The sequence below is a fragment of the Accipiter gentilis genome, chromosome 8, assembly GCF_929443795.1.
Source record: "Accipiter gentilis chromosome 8, bAccGen1.1, whole genome shotgun sequence".
Lineage (NCBI taxonomy): Eukaryota > Metazoa > Chordata > Aves > Accipitriformes > Accipitridae > Astur > Astur gentilis.
This window is the reverse complement of record NC_064887.1, coordinates 5,368,647-5,389,109: the sequence shown is the minus strand read 5'-3', so window position 1 is coordinate 5,389,109 and position 20,463 is coordinate 5,368,647. Positions and strand designations below refer to the sequence as shown.

General features: G+C 41.8%; 2 protein-coding genes across 5 annotated transcripts in view; one reads left to right on the top strand and one right to left on the bottom strand.

The window, feature by feature from the left end:
* The window catches only part of DAB1 (DAB adaptor protein 1), a 471,207-nt gene that overhangs the window by 198,412 nt on the left and 252,332 nt on the right, over window positions 1-20,463 (bottom strand). Inside the window, exon 1 of one of the 4 annotated variants that reach the window (XM_049809442.1) lies at window positions 5,819-5,861. The exons of the other annotated variants lie outside the window; for them this stretch is intronic. The gene's annotated coding sequence lies outside the window, so the exon portion shown is untranslated. Of the gene's footprint in view, window positions 1-5,818; window positions 5,862-20,463 lie in introns of those variants that run through there. 4 annotated transcript variants of the gene reach the window in all.
* Window positions 1-20,463, top strand: part of PRKAA2 (protein kinase AMP-activated catalytic subunit alpha 2) — a 369,728-nt gene that overhangs the window by 305,647 nt on the left and 43,618 nt on the right. The gene's annotated exons all lie outside the window — the stretch shown is intronic.

The window sequence follows — 20,463 nt, the reverse complement described above, 5'->3', positions numbered from 1 at the left end:
TCCCCCACCCTGACAAATTTCTAGTTACTCCTGGGAGCACTCACCAGTTTCCAAAAAAGGCAGGTCCCTGAGAAGTCTCCTCTCCTGCTCACGGTCCAGCCCTCCTTGCAGGTGAGGCTGTAAGCTCGCAGGTGGGCAGCTCGCTCACCCACCCACTGCTGCCCTCCTGGGAGGGCTCTCCCTGGCTCCCTTCAACCCTTTCTCAGTCCTTCTGAGAATGATCTAAGATAATGGAATTAACAATTAATGCATTCGAGTGTGTATATTTACACTTACCTCCTGTTTTCCAGAGAGGTTTTTGACTATTTCAAGTTCACATTTTTAAAGTTTTCCTCCATCAAAGTTTCTAAACACTAGAAACTTAAAAGCAGAGCAAGGTGAGAGATCGAGACCTGATGCCCTGAGAAAAAGACGAGACACCTGAGAGCTGACAAAACTCATTTAAACATTGACATGATGCTGTTACACTGAACTGCACCGAATGTGTCCAGAAGTGACTGGATTTCTTTAAGTACTTACACTGCGCTATCACAGGATTTCAGAAACCTAAAGCACTAGAGATTAGTGCTTTAACACCTAACCTGACCTAAAGCAAAAGGGATGGGTGCCGAGGAATAGTCGCTAATCGTTTGTCAGTGATCTTATTTGCCTTACTCCTGCAGTACTCTGATATTGCTTGATGGGTAATGCCAGAGTAAGGACGGTCCCTTCAGACTACCAGTATGGGTCAGTCATGGTACTCTGCATATAAATTGGCTGCACTCATTTGTAATGTTTTTCTTCCTCTGTTGCGCTGCTGCTTGATTAATTAGTGCCATTAAAGCACCTACGCAGAGTACACATGACAACTTACTTGCCTTGCATAACAGTGGGAAGAAAGAGCAGGTCCTTCTGAATTCAGGGAAAAGTCTCTGAAGTGTAAATAGATAAAGATAATCAAATTCAGATGAGATTAAAATTAACAGACTATCAACCAAGTGACACCATTAATAAATGTCCACAACAAGTAGGGACAGAAAGGACTCCGAGAAGACCAAACGTAATTTAATTAAACAAATGAGAACATACGAAAGAAACCACAGCAGATAACTACATGAAAAGACAAATAAAGATTTCAGCAATAACTGGTGTTATTTTATGCACTGTAAAAAATGAACTGTATCGGTGTTCCTCTCTATTTACATAGCAAGATGTAGGTGGAAAACCTTGGGATTTTAACTGTAACCTTGTACACTATAGATACTTGTCCTTTGCATTAATAAATGAGGTTTTGTTCTCTGTGCAGCACACAACATTAGGCCATGTGAGTGCAGAATATACATATGTACTCACAGCAATCTTGTGATGCAAGGGAATACTATTATTCTGATTTTATGGATAGACTTTTACAACCTCATTAGTCTTGAGGCAACAAAGCTTTGTTGGTAGGGTTTGGCTTGATATTACAGAGCGTGAAAAATCACATCCCATAATCTACATGACTAAAATAGGCAAAGTTTCTGATGTAAATGCAATGAGGTTGACAACACCCTGCCCATCAGCTGTGGTTATATTTATTTGAGTAGCTACTCTGGCAGAATACATCCTTCACTGTTTCTCTACTGGAGATTCAGCCCACCAGGCTGATCGGGGGGGGGGGGGGATTTTGTAACGGAGCTGAGCCCCAATCCACAAAGCAATGAAGGGACTTCCCAAGGGACGTGGTTGCCCGTACTACAGCAGGGAACCAGCTTGCAGGAGAACAGCCCGTCCTGGCATGCAGGAGAGGAGCGGGCACGGCAGATGAGAGTGGCTGAGCAGGGGGGTCCTCTGAGCCCAAACGCAAAAGGGACCTGAACCGGGGTGGGAACACAGTGCTGAGCTTCTTCCCTACAACGTCTGTCCTGCTGCTGTTTAACCTAACACTCAGAAACCTCTATTTCTAGCAAGGTAACTCACCATCCTCAGCCACTACACTTAAATAACGACGCAAAGTACTACAGAAAAAGAAGGTATATCAGAATGCACCAGCTATTTATGTAACCTTCCTATTGTCAGCATGGCTCTGCCAATGCAGGTGAATACATATTGACTCCCCAAGGAAAAAACAAGGCCAAAAAGAAAAGAAACTGGAATGAACCACAACCTTTTAAAAATCACAGCCATGTCAATACTGAAGCTTCTTCTAATATAAAAATTTTGCCTTAAAAACTCCCAGTCCAGAACAACTGGATTATAACAAGAGATTATTTTCTCTATTGAGATAGTCAAAATTCTTTTAAAGACAATGCCACCAAATGGTTTGTCATTGAATTCTACCATCACAGCACTGGCTAATGTGGCGGTTTCCCAATTGTCACTGTTTCCTATATCACTTCGCTAATCAATTCATTTGATTTTACTGCATTTCAGTCACTCCACACAGGAATCACGGAGTGCTGGGTGTCTCTAATGAGATCCTGCAAGGACCCTGAGTAATTGACCCTCAGCTAGACAACATTTTTATCAACAAGCTAGAAGAAAATACAAAAACATTATTTGATAAAAATGTCAAATGACTGACAAAGATTAGGAGAATGGTAAATAATGAAGTGGAGAAGGTATTGATTCAAAGCAACCTGATAAGATCAACACGAGCAAATATTATGTGCTCTGCAGTACAGCTATTGAATGAGTCCTAAATCCTAATTAGGAATTAGGATAAACTGAATCCTAGGAACAAAGAACATATGGCACTTTTACAGGTTGGAGAAGTCTATTTTGGGAAGCCAGGGGCTAAAAACCAGAAAAACTTAGAAATCATGACCAGGCATTGCCGTCATAGCAAAGGGACTAATGCATTCCGTGACCGTGTTAGCAGAATAAAGCCGCACAGGAATAGACAGATTCTATCACACTGTTAACGTGAATCGGTACAACCACAGCAGTAACGTAGCAGCGTTGTCGCCACGATAGGTCTTGCATGAAACAGCCCCAAGAATGATTAAAGCAATGGTAAATATGTGTGAAGTGCAAAAAGAAAGGAACTCGATCTATTCAGTTTATCAGAAGAAAGGAGAGGGCATAAGTTGATCACAGCTTATTAATACCTACATGGGACACTGACGTTCAATAATTGGAGCCTCTTTATGAAATAAACAGAGCTATAACACGATCCAGTGGCTGGGAGCTGGGAATTAAGCTAGGCAAGTTCTGACTTGAAATGAGATGCTGGCTTTTAATAGTGCAAGTAATTAACAACTGGAAATGATTTATCTAGAGTTAAGCTGCATTCTTTAACACTGTAAACCTGTATTTCACAAGTGGATGTTTTCTGACAGATACACCCCAGCTCAGCTGGATTAATTCAGGGTAGCCTTCAAGAGGTCAAAAGAGATTATTACACTGGTCCCTTCTGGCTTTACAAACCATGGGTCTCTAGATCAATCCCCATTTCTACACCTCTGGCCTTGAGTGTTTCCTTCAGGTCATTAAGTTTAACATCCACTCTCCTTTCATTTAGAATATGCAATTTAAAGCTATAACTGCTGCCTTAATTTAATGGTAATTAAACCTCAGCCAGCCTCAGTGTTTTCTGTAACCAACTCACTATTGCAAAGGAAGAGTTGGACACAGTCTTCTGGAGCTGCCACCTGACCAGGCTGCTGGGATGGGACAGGGACAACAGCACAGCTGACTCCCTGCCAAAGGACAGTCACAGCCTGAAATTTAATTAAAGGTCCATCAACAGACGTTGATGTCCTGACATCAACAGACAATTCTGTCACTGAGATAAGCTTCCCTCAGCCCCCGTCTGTGGTAATGCAGGACTTGCCCTTGTCTACGTCCTTTTTCCCTCATCAGTGGCATGATATGATCAACGTTCCCCTTCCTGAAAAAGTTTTTCCCAGTCCTCCTCCTCCTGTCCCTTGGCCCCAAGTCTGAGCCTATTCAAGCCTCGTGCAGGCTCAGTTAAGCACCAGAGGGTCATTTTGTTGCGGCAAAATAAACCAGTTCCCTGGAGGTATTAAAAAACGCACACAGACAAGGCACTTCAGGACATGGTTTAGTGCGCATGGTTGATGGTTGGACTTGATGATCTTAAAGGTCTTTTCCAACCTAAATGATTCTATGATTCAGCCCACACAGTTTCTGAAAGCGGCTCTCATTGGTACCGTATGGAAAGACACAAGCTCTTATTTGAAATAAAGATGATTTTTAAAGGTTTTCACTGAAAGCTCATTCAGCTGGTCAACAAATTGTGCACTGTTGCAAATATTATTTACAGCCAGAGAGTGCAGGACGCAATATATCCTAGCTGAATAATGCACTCTAAGCAAGTACCCATTAGTGATGATGATTACGCACCAGAGCACCTTATTAAGCCTTTGACTCTCTGGTATCCATCTAATCAAGACAATTGCACACCATTGTCATGTTTCTCGACTATGACACGACCTGCCATGCTTGAAAACGGGCAACTTCTGAAACTGCAAAGGCACCGCTGCCAACAGCAGAGTGAAAAATGGGAAAGGCTCCATATGCTTAAACAGTTCAAAGAGGGAATGTTTAAAAACAGACCCCAATTACTGCATTCCTGAAAGGCTGATGTTTCCTCTGAAGAAGATGCACGCACACAAAACTCCATCAGGAGTGCTAAAACGTAAGCGAAGTCTATTTGTTCCTCTCTGTACACTCACACGCTTCTCACTCTGTGTAATGACAGCTGTAAGACTGTACTCTGGTCTTCAGAGAACTACAAAGAGAAATGGCTTTAATCTTAATAAGTATATATGCCTTTCCTAAGCCTTACATTTAATTCAATGAAATAAAATAGCCCCCTTTGACCTAGACCAATGGAGATACAAACTGGAAAACTTCAAAACAAAGACTGAACTGTTTTTTTCATACAACACGCGGACTGGCTGTGGACTCCTTTCTTCTTGCTGCCCGAGACACATGTTGCGGAAGTAGCTTTTAAAAGGTTAATCGTGTTATGACCACACACCAGGTATTTTGTACTTTTCATTTGCAAAGCACTTTCCAATCATTAGCTGAGTTATCTAACAGCTATTTATCAAAAAATTCCTCCGAAACACTGAAAACAAAAAATGGTATGGATATGGTGATCTGGGAAATCAAATTTAAAGGGTATGCTCTAAAATCCCTTCTAGTTAATGCAGAAGGCAGAATGGAATTTGCTTATTATATATCGTCATGCACATGACTAATAAAGGACTCAATAAATCGTTAGTTTATAGAGAAGAGGGTATGGGGTTTATTTAACTACATTGTTTAGCAGAGGTGACACAATCCATAACCTCATCACTGAAATAAGTAAGACAGCCTTAAAGCAACATCTAAGTTGTCGCCACCAGCACCACATGCTACTTAAGATGACAATATACATAAGCAAAATATTTTAAGATAGATAACCTCAGATGAAAAACATAACATTGCTGTCTTTGGATTTTGGTCTGGTCTTAAAATACAACTCGGGTTTTATAGAAATGTAAGTGTACTTAAAAATAAAAACTAATGCTTGTGTACCAATCTATTTGCAGCACTATAGATCTACCAACTGAAGTGATAAAGAAGAATGAGCCCCAAACACAGCACGTTATTTGGTTTCATTCCTGTTATTAGTGGCGGTAACTTATTCAATGTTGTAAACACACGCAGCTCTTGGAAACTATCCGAGGCCTGAGTGACAAGGACTTTGCCGAGTTGCTTGGGTGGAAAGAGCTTTCCTGTTACTAAACTATCAGCAGGGAAGTCGGCAATAAAAAACTTAATGTCTTATCACAAGTGGAATACTTCAAATCTTCTAAAATGAAATTCATTTTCCTGATGTACTCACAGGAGTTCACATGCAGATAAAGAACGTGCATGTTGCATTTATTCCTCAAACATCTGATCGTGCAGAATGCACAAGCCTTTATGCTGAACAGCTTTTAGTTGCAGCAGTGAGAACCTCCTTCTGGCAAGGCTGAGTGGCTTCTCCAGCAAGTCAGCATCTCTCTTGCTGATCTGCAAAAGAGACGTGGGGACTGTCAAGGTTTCTTCCTTGAGATGATGCTGATGGCACAGCAGGACTATCTCAGAAGTTTCAGCAACATAATAAAAGCCTCTGTGCTCTAAAATAAAATTAGGAGACTATGAGACACTGGGTTTCTCAACAGACCAGAGCCTTGTTGGTTTATTACACACAATTTAGTGATAGTCGTACCTTTCACGGGGTGCAAAAGTGCCTTTTTTTTTTTTTTAATAACAGCTACAGAAAATCAATAGATTTCATGAGTTCAATTAATCCCCACAGCTGCTGTGCCAGAGTCAGAGGGAAACAAAGAAATTTTCCATTTCTAAGCTTTGGGACTAAGCTACCCCACTGCTGCCTGTAGAGGAGGATGGCCCTTGAGTATCTTAGACTGTGGTTCCCATTAAAGCGGGTTTTCCTGTAATTTGTGATTTTTAAGGGTAAGCCCTTGCAATTTATAAAGGTAAGCCAGTGCTAGACTATGTTCTGAATTAACAGATTCATGCAGTCATTTATATTTAAATGTGTTGGATAGCCCTTAAATATAAAGCCACTAGGATTTAGGTTTGGATAATAGATCAAGGTCCTCGGGGCAGCCCTCTCTTCGCCCTGCTGAGTTACATGGAGGTTCGTGCTAGAAGACTTACCTACTACTGGTACTTATTCTCAACTAATTAGAGGAGCATTGACTACTTGAAAATCCATTTTTAGATTTTTTTCCCCAAGGCGCTGTCTTTTGTGATAGTGGATATGCAGCAGGAGGTTGGAGAGCCCTTGCAGGTAGCTTTCCATGGGGGCCCTGGTCCAATATTCAAAAGCCGCTGAGCGCCCCTGCTCTGGGTATCACCAAACCATGTCAGACTTCAATGCCTTCCGCAGGGACAACTATGTATGTTGTTTGATTCCAGTTTAACCCCTTTCATCTGTATGATTGAAACCTGCAGGATACCTCTTATTTATGATGTATTTCCTTGTCCAAACTCCGACTCAACTTTGACAACCAACTGCTTGACAGGGCCTGGGCACCTACGGCGCTGACCTGTGCACACAGGGGACCTTACCGAAATGTGTGACATGCAGCTTACATCTTCTCCAGGAAAAAGGTTAATGTTTTATTTCTCCTTCTAAATAGCCAGTATGGGTCCTGTAAAGGGCCTATAAAGCTGATCTTGACTAATTACTTTGTGGTAAAAGCAGTGACCTGAAGTAGATCATTGTCCTTTATTGCTGCCAGATTTTACACCAAGACAATTATCCTGGTGTAAAAAGATGCCTTTTCACATCACAGACAAAGTAAAAAGCCTTTGCGTTTTCAACTCTCATGTGAAATTCTTTGCCAGCGGCAAACCTGAGCTAAATTTGAAATGTTTACCGAGTGATTCACCTTTTGCACAGCCCAGAACAGCTGCTTGTGACAATGTCACTTCCCCCAAAAAGTAATTTCTACAAGATCTTGCAGCAGATGGTGACAATGCGAGTACAGGGGACATACTGAGGAGCTGCAATGGCCAAAAGGACAGTGATGAGCCTCGGTTCAGTGCTAGTCCTGAACAAATGCTTTATAGCCCTCACGACAGCTGTAGCAACCTTTTGTCAGACTCAGGTGTGACGTTTTTGCTGCAATGCAAGATCATAGAATGGTTTGGGTTGGAAGGGACCTTAAAGATCATCTGGTTCCAACCCCACCATCATTCCACTCTACCCCATCTATCAAAAGCATGTGGGGGAGAAAAGGCCAATACTGGGATCTCTGAACTTCTAGTACATTACAGGCGGGTTTTATGTCCTGTATTATCTATCAGTGGCCACATACCAGAGCATTGCAGGCATTCGTGTACCCGCTGAAGGAGGACCGGGAGCGTTTTCTCCTGTTGGAGTGCGGATCAGTTTGTATTTTTCAACATGACGATTGTGGCTGCCAAACCCGATAATGAAAAATTGAAAGTCAAATAACCCCTATTAGTCTGTCAAAGGTTGATGGAGCTGGTATTCTATTTTCCCATTGTGAACGACTACCATTGTTAAGAGCTGACAGGCAAATCTCTGCAGAAATATGGACTCTTTGTGAGAGCTATTTATAGTAACATATGACAATGCAGTGCTATGATATGCATACTAAAGCATTGCCCGGGATATGCAAGAGCCCCCTGGTACAATTCCTGGATTGTAAGGCAAAATTCCATTAAGATAAGAACATTTGAGAGGCCTAAACAGATGAGATATGGAGAAGTGGGGAGGAATGACTTGGGTTTTGTTACAGCATGGCACCAACGGCGTTAAGTATGTACAACAGCCTTTTAGGGATGAGCAGAGAACACATTTATCAACAGCACAAGAGCAAAAAATGTCAAGGTTGTGTTTATTTTGCTCTGCTTTTTTTTTTTCCTTTGTTTCATTTTGTGACCAGTTAAAAAGCAAACCAGGTCTGTGCCTGGATCCCGGAAGAAGAGGGAAGTGCTATTCACGATGATCAATAGGGAACAACAGCAGGATGGATGGCTGCGGGAGGGATTCAGAGGCACGCTCTAGCAAATATCAAATATTAGCTGGAACGGGGTATCTAGTATGCTCAACATATGCAGAAGCAGGTCCAGGCTTCACAGCAGTGTCAACAAAGTCAGGACAAAGCCCGAAGATGAGAACCAAATGAAGGAGTTCAGCAATTTCTGAAGGACTGGATGAGACGTTGGGAAGAAGCAAACACAGAATGCAATGGCAAGATAAAACAGCCGACAAAGCTGACCATACACTAGTATGATTAAGCCTCATGCAGATGGCCTTCCCCTCCTCCTTGGACGCCAAAATTCATTTGGAAAGGCAGAGTGGAGTCCTCAGTGCCACCTGGTCTCCTCCAAGCCCAAAGAGCAGCTGTTGCTGTTTTTACCAGATGTTTTCTGATGCACATGGCTTTGAAAAGAGGGGAAAAGGAAGGGAAAAGGAAAGGAAAAAGGGTACCAGGACGGTATTTTTTGTGACAGCGTTTGCTGCATGCATTCAAAGCTCCTGCAGTATTGAAATCCTCTGCTATGTCATGTCCGCGCTAGCCCACAGCCTAAAAAGGCAAAGCAAGTCAGCACTTCTCCTGGCACTCTGGAAACTGTATTTCTGAATTTTCACTTTTATTTCCCATTTTCAACTCTGAAACACTTCTGTGCTTTGTACTGTCAGGAGCTGGTAAATTGAAGCATTTTGATTTGATGGCAGATAACACTGCATGCTTTGTAGATTGCACACTCTGCAAATCGGGGTTCACTGCTACTGTGGTGGCCCTGGGGGATTTTGACCACTGTCTTGGGTGCTGTCATATAACCTTAATGCTTTTGAACCCTACAGTGTATCAATTAGAACAGTAAAAGCCAGAGTTAACGGGACAAGAACTCTTCAAAGAAGGAGTCAGTGTGTGGTAAGAGCGTAGGCAGTAGAAATGCAGTCAGGTTCCTCGTTCTGCTAATGCTCACATCAATTTTGCAAAGCTTCTGCAGCTCACATTCACTTACCTGATAGAAAACTTCTGAGCATACAGATAACACACTTAGATGCACCAAATAGTTATTTACCCTACTAGACACTATTATTGCATACAGATAAGATACAAACATACACACACATAAAGGAAAGAAGCTAAGACTGATAAAACTCCATGAGCACAGAGAGCAGCTTAAGACTCGCCAACCTCTTTGGCTCTTGTTACCAGCTCTTTTAACTAAAACCCCCCACAAAATTCAGAGGAAATCTTTAAAATCCTTGAACAGTTACAGCAAGGTCACCAAATTGCACCCAAGCCACCAGTGCCTCATGCACTTCTTGCAGTCATATACACAAGCTTGCTTTTGCTCTGATCTCACTAGTTATATTTTCTTTGCTTTCTTGCCTAATTTTCTGGTTATCAAAAGAACACTGGATATAGGAGGCAATCTGCATTGTGTGCGGGTTTACATTAATGGCATATGGTCCTTCACATCGTAGCCAGACACTTCGTCAAGAGAATGGAAGGTGAATATTAATATCTCTTAAACTACACACAAGTGTTAATGAAGCTCCTTTTGAGGGGAAGAAAGAAAGAAAGAAAATTGTGCATTTAAGTGATGCTTATGAGTTATATTAGCTCTGAAAAACACCTCGTCTCTTCCAATAAACATTTTGGGTTTTAAAATGGGGTTTTCGAGTGGGGTATTTGTTTGGTGCTGGCCTCCCTCTAGTCACAGGGGGTCCCACCACTGATTTCAAGGAAAGAAGGGCTGGCCAGCAAAAACCACTTTAAAACACGTTCATGAAATATCTTCTATCACTGCTTTGCTGTTGTTTTCACACAAAATCAGAGTTGTTCCAAGTCGGAGCCTCTCACAGGAGATGCTGCCGTGTTGAATAACAAAGCCTCCTTCTATTTCAACCTTTCTGGCAACATAAAAATGGAGAAATAATTTACTTTAAACAATCAAAAGATTTGCTGTAATAATGCTAAAATGCTTCAGCTTGAGACAATGAAAGATAATTTTGGATCATAAAACAAGAGCACGTATGTATGTGCTATGAATACATATAGTGAGGATTAATGTTTAAGTATGATCTGAAGCATTAAAATACATCTGAACGAAAGAACATCATGAAAGTATTTTACAGTATCAAAACACAACAAGAAAATCGCAATTATTTGCCATGATATCCTCTTCAGAAAGTTTTCAAACTTTTCAGGCTCAACAATTCCTTCACAATTCTTTAACTGAAACATTCCCAATGACCCTCTCAGTTCTGGCCCTCAGCATGGGATGTTGCTTAAAAAGCTGATGCAAACCTCTCCCATTTTGTTTTCTTTACTTTTCTCTTTGTTTCCTTGCAACAAACATTAAATAGAAATAAAACTTCAGAATTACCCACTATTACCTAAAAGTTATCTGTTGATTTCCAAAGGCTTCGTATTGGGTCCTTAGGTTTGGTTGTCACTGCTGTAGGGGTAGAGGAAACCTCTATACTGCAAAACTTTCTTTCCCACCTGCAATTCCCCATAAATGAACCTTGGTTTTGGCAACTTTCTGCATCATCTTACTTTCCCATTAGTAGTTGCTTTGTGAGCCTCCCTCTGGACTATCAAACTGGTTACAGGTTCTGGAATTACCTGATATCAATTTTTTAAAAAAAATTAAAAAAATAGAAAAAATTTTTTTGCATCAGATCTGCATTGTCCAACCATATTTGACAACTAATTGGCTCCAACACTTAAAGGAAACAACTTATATATGGTTTAAAATAATTAAAATCTTAAATAATATGATTTCAGGGGTAGAGCTAGCCTTAAAGCAAGGATTTCAGTTCTAATCCTGGATGAATAATTAGCTGATTCAGACGTGCATTTATGGGGACAATAGTGTTGCACTAGGCAGAAAGGCACTAAAATAATAACAAGTGAATTAAAGAATCCGCGTTAGCGACGTGAGGAGGTGACAGCTGATGCCTGTGTTGTCATGTAAGAGGGTGGGTTTGCTATTATTTGGGCCCCTGGAGCCCTTTATACAGCCTTTACACTGCTGACTGATTCAGAAGGTGAAATTATATTTGATTATGGGTACTCAAAATATTTTGTTCAATCGTGCAGCGCATTTCTCACGAGAAAGAAAAGAAAGGGTGGGAAGGCGGGAGCCGAACTTGCTGCGAGACATCATTCTCCACAGCTACGGCAAAGGCAGATGATTAAAAAAAAAAGCAAATGAATAATAATTCCCCATCAGACAATACTGGCTGACTGCATGTAGCCTCCCTACCCCGTAACCGTGTCAGCCCCACACACCCAAGCGTGAGCCACAGCATCCTTGGGGCCACGGGAAAGATCCCCTTCTCCTTAATACATCCTGCCACCGCAAGCGTTGCATCCTCCTTGCCATCCCAAGGGTTGTCCCCTCATCGGACTCGGCGGAGCGGCCTCGAGGCAGCTCGTCAGAGGCACGGGAGAGCCCCTCAGAGCACTAACCTCTCCGGGAAGAGGAGCTGCAATGGACAGACAACCGGACATTGCTCCAAAGGAGAAATGTCAACACTTGGTTCTAAAACTGTTTCTCCAGGCCTTCAGAAAATACGAGTACAGTATAATTTCGGTTGATTCAGGTGCTAACCTGCCAAACTTGCAAGCCGTAAGGAGGAGAGCACACTTGCGTGTCTCTGTGTGGAATAAGAATTACTGATTTAGTTCCTTAAGTACATTAAATAAGAGAGTTTTGACTTTAAATCAATAGAAAAGCTCAGAAAGTTAAATACAGAACACAACAGATTATGCAGAAAATGATCCTTGAAAATTTTTGCGCTTATGCAATACTGGAAGATTTTATCTTCTCCAAGACCGGAGGTCTTAGCTCATTAAATGTCAATATTTTGGTCTATTACTCCAGTTTGTATTGTGATACCGAGCCCATAAATTTGAGATGGGTGTATGTGAATAACTGCACTGGGGGGTTAGCAATAAAAAAATACACAGCAGGGCACTAGATCTTCAGTAAAGAGGAAAGTTGTTCTTTACACAAATCTCAGGAGGTTAAGCAATGGAAAAGTGTGTCAGACAGCAGGATTTCATGGTCCAGAAATTCAAAAATAAGATAAAACTCCAAAATCGAATTACCATTCCTGCCAATAAGCTATTACTGTGCAGTTATTAAATACACACAGACATCCACATGACCACGTTGCAGTGTAAATCACACTTGCAGACAGTTCATTTAATGACCAGTGTTTGAGTAGACAATCTGGTTTGGATTATATTAAATATATAATTCCACTTGCTCCAAAATGCATTCATACTTAAACTTTGTTGTAATCCTCACTTAAAAAGGGGGGGGGGGAGAAGAATAAATCAATGCCAAGCAGCAATTTTCAGTTTTAAAAAGCAGCAAGTGTGAACCAAAGCTTAATTTAATTCAATAATTTACCTTTAAAGAATTTATGCTGTAAAGCTAGATGATAGCCCAGAAGAAAATACGTAGGATTTCGCCTGAAGTTTTTAGTAATTAAAATATTACACCATTGATCTAATTCACTTGTGTTATAGTAAATGTTTTTGCCTTGAAATGAACTTTGAGGATGTAAACATTACATATAGCCTCCTTCTAGCTGCTCCTGTGTTACAGCAGTTCCCAGTGCCCTGTAATTCGTTGGGTCCTACCTTCAACGCTGAGCATCTCTTTGGTCCTAAATACAAACCCAGCACCTCCTTGGCCTCCCCGCTTTGCACTCCAAGGCTCTGGGACTGCATCTCACCACGTGCTCGGCAGCAATCGCCGGCGATGCCTGACCCAGGTACGCCGCAATCCCAATTCCCCGTTTTACGGGGAGCTTAGCCGCCTTCTCCCAAGGGCATCTTGTAGCCGTGCCCAACCCTCCGCGGCTGCGGACCGGCGCAGCCCCTGTCGCAACAAGATGAGGATACGAGAGAAAAGCGACTTACCCGGTAACTGAACTGTGCCACATTTTAACTGCGTCGGAGGTGATACCTGATGGAAACGGGGATAACGGGAATGCTGGAGCTGTAACGTGTATTTTCTAATTAGAGGAGATTTAAAGGGAATATACAATCTCCTGCTGCAGGGGTTTAGCCAGACTCCATTAGGATTTAGGTGCAGATTCTGCTGGAGAAAAAGACGGTGTCTTATCAGGGATCTGCTGCCTGGGGGCTTTCTTGCATTTTCCTTGGAAGCATCTGGAGGCCCCTCGGCCCTCATCCGCAACGGCAATTTTTAAATCCCGCCATTACACTGCAGCCTCACGCTAACGTGCAGTAAGGCTGTCCTGCCTGAGAAGTGTGATGGCACAGGCCCTGTTTCCGCTAGGAACTGAAGGTCGTGAGCCCCTGTGACTGCGAAGCAGATGCACGGACAGTCCCCATCCAGTCCCAGAAGCTATCAAGGACACCGCTCTGGGCCTGATAAATCAAGTTAAAGAGCATCTCAGAATGCTCAGCCAGATGGATCACTTGAATGGCTAAACACTCTAATACATCTTTTTGAGAAAAGATATTGGCTTGTGCAATGAAACAGATAATTGACTATTCCATGGAAACTGCTAGGGCTTTACCTCTGGGATCAGCAGGAACCCATCTCTCTTACTACAGGGGTAAGCCTGCAAGTCTTTGGGTTTCACTTTATTCTCTCTTCCTTCCAGGAGGAAGATTTGGAACAGAAACCAAGCCCAGGCTGGTCTTCTCACATCAATCCACCCGCCGATGTACTGCGATAATCTGCAATTGAGCGCGAGTGCAGCAGCCTCATAAATCAATGCAAATAGCATAAGCTTCTAAACCAGCCACGGACGCAGAATAACCCATCCTTAGCCCAGGTGGGTCAGATTGAAAGGAGCTCTTCAAACCCCCCCCATCAATCGCAGTAAAGCTTCCCTCGCCCCATCGGTAACGTGAATCCCGTATTTACTCTCTGATCTGCTGTTATGCTGGGGGACATGGTGATATGAAGGAAATAACTGATTTTTTTTTCCCAGATTGTGGTAGAAGTGGATGAGAGAAGAGCGTGTCACCCCCACACTTCTCTGGCTCTTCCCTCCTCCAAACATGACATCAGGTCCACAATTTATGAAACTATGGGGTCTTTTTAAATACAAAAAATGAATGAAATTCATGTTATGGAACTGTAATTCCACGGCAGAGCTCCACCAAACGCACAGGCCTCTTAGCACTTTATTTCTGTGGTTTCTCAGGACATGAGCTCCTTGATGGAATTACAGTTCTGTCATTCAAGTTGCTTGTTTTTTGTTCTGTATGTAAATAAAGGGAACGCATTTAAAGGACTGCACTAATGTATTCAAATATTTGTAGATAATCCACTGTAAATCTCAAGACTGGAGGATTTTGCATAAATGCTTGAATCTGTAACAGCTAGGAGGGAATTCCAAGTCCCTGACTGAGTAAATTACACAAAAAATAGCAGGATGATTAGACCAAGCACATTAATATTCACAATAAGTTTTGTCTGTCAGCACAGAGACTGAATTCAAGGATTGTGTCCTCCTTAATATTTGTATGGTAGGAGGAGAAGCCAGCCACAAACAGGGTATAATAATAACAGCAATACACATCATTTCATTTTTATACAGCGCCCCAAAACATAAGGGATCAGGCTGCTTATTGTATTTACTTACGGTTTTCATACACGTTTAAAATGACAGTTGATCAGCTGAGAATTTTTACTGTCCAAATATTCCTGCTCTCTACATTTTAGTAAGTTAAAGAGAGGTTCTGACAGCCCTGAGTCATTTGGATCTTCCACAAATCACTTGTACATTTGTCTACCAGGAGGAGAACCATCTCCATCAGTAAAGGTGTTAATAATATATACACATATTATTAACTGAACTTATTTTCATTTCTTGCCCTGGAGTCATCATTAGTGAAGATTAAACATGCATAAATCAGTCTCTCTTAAATTAGTGAACATCATCAAATGTCACCTTGTTGAAACGGAAAGATATTTATTTATTTATTTATTTTTCAAAAATTGGATGATGTTGAAAGATGGATACAATTATTGCACCATCCACCACTTTTTTAGCCAGGCCACTGGGCTGCATGTAGTCACTGGTCCCATAAGTCTCTCATTATCTCTAAAACAGGGGAAAATCAAGGTCAGGTCTGGAATTACTGACTTTTGCCCACCCGTCTTATACACCTTAATTTTACTAAAAAATCCTGTGTGGTTTGGAAATCTTATGTGGGGAGGACCAAATTATGCCTTCAGCTACATATATACTCTGCTATGCCAATCATTGGAAGTCGCACATGTATAATAGAGGAGATGAGCTGTCAATATTGCAAATAAAAACTAATTAAGAGCAAATAGTTTAATGATAGAGGATCATATTTCAACATTGCCAGTTCCTGCTATTTTATCATGAGTCTCTTGGAGTTTATTTAAAAGTCTTGCTCCTGAAATAAGGTGATTACATGAGAATCTCACTGTCATTAACCCGGAGTAATTTCCCAGCCTTTTAGTTGCAAAGAAAAGCTTAAAGATGTTAGCCAAGTACACCTTCAAGGCTCAGAAATGAAAACATTCAACATTTATTAATCTCAGTAATTTTTGATGGCCTGCTCACATTATTAAATGTTTGGGGTTGGCTATACTGAGATAGGAAATGTACCAGAGACATCCCAAATACCAGGAGGCTCTTTGTCCTTTCAAGGAGGGGAATGCTGATGCTGTTTATTCATAGCTGCTAAGTTTAGCACAGCTGCAGGCGTGAAGTATTAAAAAAATTATTTATGTTGATTTGTATTTCTGCTAATTATTTGCACAGAGCTGCCACCTCCAACATTGCCAGACAGAATTAGCTCCCCTAAAGGGCACTGGACAGATGGGGTGGGGTGGGGTGGGGTGTCAGATCCAAGACCAGGCAAACAAAATCGTTCTATGCATCCTACTTTGGGAAAAAAATGAGAATTCAACGTTATTCCAGGTTACAGTTGCCCAAATGAGTTATGCACGTGTTGGGGTAGTCTAGTGATAGAAGTGCACACGTCCGTTTTCTACATTGCATCTGCAGCATTTTGCTTCATCTTTTCTACATTTTCTTGCTGATCCAGCTGTTTTCTACAAGCAGATAATTAATTGGGGTTAGGTTTTGAAAGCCTTTTAGTTGCCCGACAGCTCGGACTTCAGCGCAAGTTAGGCACACAAATGCTTCTGAAACATCCACGTGTAAGGCAACAGGGAAGACATTTCCCCTTCTGCAGCGACCTGGGGACCCTCTAACTCCCACTCGTCTCCACCGAGGTCCTATGGCCATCATCAACACGCTTCCCCTGGCAGCCACCTGAACCTTTCCGTCTTGCCAACCTTGGCTGGTCTCTTCCTGGGGAGCTACGTAAAAAAAAGATGTGAGGGGCACTAATAGAGTTGCCCCGTTCCCTACTAGCAGTGAGATGGTGGTGGAGCAAGCACAGGAAGGTCTATAGTGGTTTTGGCTAAGGTGGCCCTGGTTCAACACGAGTCTGAGCCCGGGCTTGCCACTACCTCAGCACTGTAATTTGGGGCTGGCCGTGTAATGGAGACAGGCTTTAAAATCTCTGAGTTCCCTCCCTTTACAATGATGATAAAATTCAGCACGTTAAGTGCTGTGCTGACACAGGGCATTAATCTTTACATCCTTGCGTGCTTTCTAAGTGTTGATGCAGAACGACAGAAATATTGCGAAAATCACCAATCACAAAATCAAAATATTATCTTGAAAAGAATGCTTCAAAAGTTAATATTAAGTATTTCTATAAAGTTTGAGAGAAGTACCCCAGGATAGACTATCGAATCACCCCGAAATTGAAGCTAAAAGTGGGTTTGGTTTTGATCACGTTAATCCTCTTTCCCAGTTAGCACTGCTAAAAACATTTGCTGTAGACCTAGGAAATACTGTTCCCATTAACAGCTTGACTGTGAACATGTACACACAAGCAGATTTTTTTGTGTACTCTTACCCTTGAACGTCAGTCCAGAGAACACGCCTACATACCGAGTCTTGGAAAAATAAACACGGGGGTATGATACAGACTATAAATAATGGTAGAAGTTTAGTTCATATTGTTTCCTATTCCATATTGGGATCTAGGGGCTGTGATAAGGCAGCCTTCTCTTAGTCTCACCTACCACAGCTCTTCTATCCATAGAAATAATTAAAAATTAACTAGGCAAGGAAGGCAGATTGACTTTATCGGGTACCGCTGAGATCAGATTAACATTCCACTGGCACACAGGAGTTCGAAGTTCACGTTCTTGCACTACTCAAAGTTTAATTTTTAATCTTTCTTTAATAGTAAAGGTCTAGGTGAGTACTCTAGATAGGTCCTGTCCTGACATGAAGAAACATCAGACCATAAACTTCAAAAACATTGATGACGGGCATCTGATGTTTGCCCCTCCAAAAGAAGCAAGGTCTCTTGCCTGCTGAACTACATGTACTCCTGGAATTAATCACGTCTCCATTGCTCTTGTTTTGACCAAACTTATCATCCTGCTCCACAGGATAAATGCAGCGGTGAGAGAAAAGGAGGGAGGCCACAGCAGACTGCTGCAACTCTTCTGTTCCTACCTGATGGCCGATGCCACCTCTAACGACCAGCTCTCGAAGCACCTGTACCTTACTCCCGCTCAAGGTTTTAGTGAACCAATGACCATAAAGTCAGCGAGTATTTGAGACCTACACACGCTTTTACCAACACCGTTCTGTCCGACCCCTCACTTCAGAAAGACCATCCCAGCCATCAGAAGACACGTGCTCATAAAAACTTGGAATGTTCCATATTTCTGCCACCATTTTCTTGTCTGCCTTTACTGTACTTATTAAAGTTGCTAGCAGAATTACTTAGCCTAACATCAGTAAATACCTAATGACAAATGTTTTACGCATGACAAATCCTTTGCCGCTGGGCTTTTTAGACGTTCACATTTTATCTCATACAACAGAGCTTTGGTTAGACTCTCGCATCAGCTACTATAAAGGCTACAGAAGAAACAAGGAACCTTGTCTCCCACGCAGCCGCACCATCTTTTCAAAACCACACTGATAGCTCTTGGATGTAGATGGGGGACATTCAATACCTTCACTTATGGAGAGCATATTCTATATGTTGAACATGCCTGTGAGGTAATAATTCAGCTGAATCTATTGTCTGTCACATCTGGTATTTTGAATAATCAGTTAAGTGAACCGTAAATTAAATTAAGCCAAGCTAGGGTCATAAACCTAAAGTGCATTTCCAAAGGTTCTTCCATATGAAAAGGGAGTTGGCTTAGAAGGCTTTAACATCCCGACTCTGAGATCCTTAATTGCAAATAAATCAACAGCCGATGTGGTTGTACCCATGGAATACCCCTCTGGAGCGGATTAAAAATAAATACTTCTGAGAAAAGAAACTGACAACAGAGATGGATTTCCCTTCATAGAAACCTGCCACAAATGAAGGGCTTATGAGGATGACAGCCAGAGCTAAGAGACTAAACTAGAAATTTTGGGGGAGGCGCTCTCCCAGCGGTGCTTCCATTCCCTGTCCCGGGTCTGATGGGTTGGCTGGGAAAGAGCAGGAGACACTGGCTGCCCCGCGCCCATGCTGACCTCACCAGCAGCTCTCTCGAGCTGTGGTGGCAAAGGAGTCGTAGGAAAGATGAGATTGTTTAATCCGCCTGACGCTGGGATCAGGGAGTCTGCCTTCCTAAGCAGCTGCTATCCAGAGGGCTCTGGATGTACCCCAACATTTTCCCCCATCTCCTGAAGCTACTGGCTGAATCACTCCAGTATCAACTGAAAGAACGATCTCACGGTCAAGTACATAAAGCAGCAGCTAATTTGTAAGCTTGTCCTTGGGGATGCTCTACACAGCCTCGTAAATGCAACGATTGTACCGATTTCAGCCAAAGGATTGTCTTTCCGTACACCTCTAACATCACTGAGCACCACGCTTTACCAATAAAGGGCTAATGAACCAAAACAGTTGTTCATATGTTTTCTTACTCTTTCTCTGAAATGTCACAATAAATCTATATTGCTGGATAACAGCAAGCAGATGGGTATTGTAGCTTGTAATTTAGCATAGATATTCTCAATCAAGTCAAAGATTAATTCTCCCCAAAGATAACCAGCTTTCTCATTTGTTAGAAGCCCATTACCATTTTCTAAAAGGCTTTTCTCAGGACAAAGGTGAAAACAGTTCGCTCTGTCCTATTGCTTTATCCATTGCAGAGAGAACGAGGGATGAATTTCTGGAGACGTGGTGGAGTTGACCACAGAAAACGACATCTTCAAATAAGCATATAAACAACAGCAACAATTTCCTAGAAACACTCTTTGATGGAGTACATGGCTTTGTGGAAGGTATCTCCTGTTGGTTTGTGAGCAGCCCGGGAAATACTTTTTGCCAGCTTTATAAGGATTACTATTTCCTCAATGAGACAGAAAAATAAAAAAAGATCAAACCCAAAGAAATAACTCTTTCCTGAGATACAGTCCTCTTGCAATAGCAAAAGGAATGCATTCTTTTTTTCTAAAACCATCAAACTAAACAACAAAATAGAAAAACAATATGGATTTTACTAGCTAGGCAAAATAAAATGGGGATACAGTGCCATTTCTAGTGACATGGAAAGGCCTAAAATTTGTATGTGAATGCAAACCCTGGCAAACTAAGGTGAGCCTCAGTCCCGTCTTCCAGATCCCGCCTTGTTCCCAGTCCTGCAGAAGGTGTGTACCATGTCTGGGAAGAAAATTTACATTTCCTCACTCTTCTTCCTCTGATTTTAGGATTTCATTATATACTGCTAAAAACATCGCCTTAAGGTATTTGGTACCCTTGAATTTTGTTTGCTAATGAGCTCCTAATTGTTGCATAGCAAGTTCATCAACTACTGTACTTTTATAAAACAAAGAGGTACTGCAGCTAATTAATTGTTAAACTCATTATCAGAGTTCTGCTACTGTAAAATTTTACAGCTATTGAA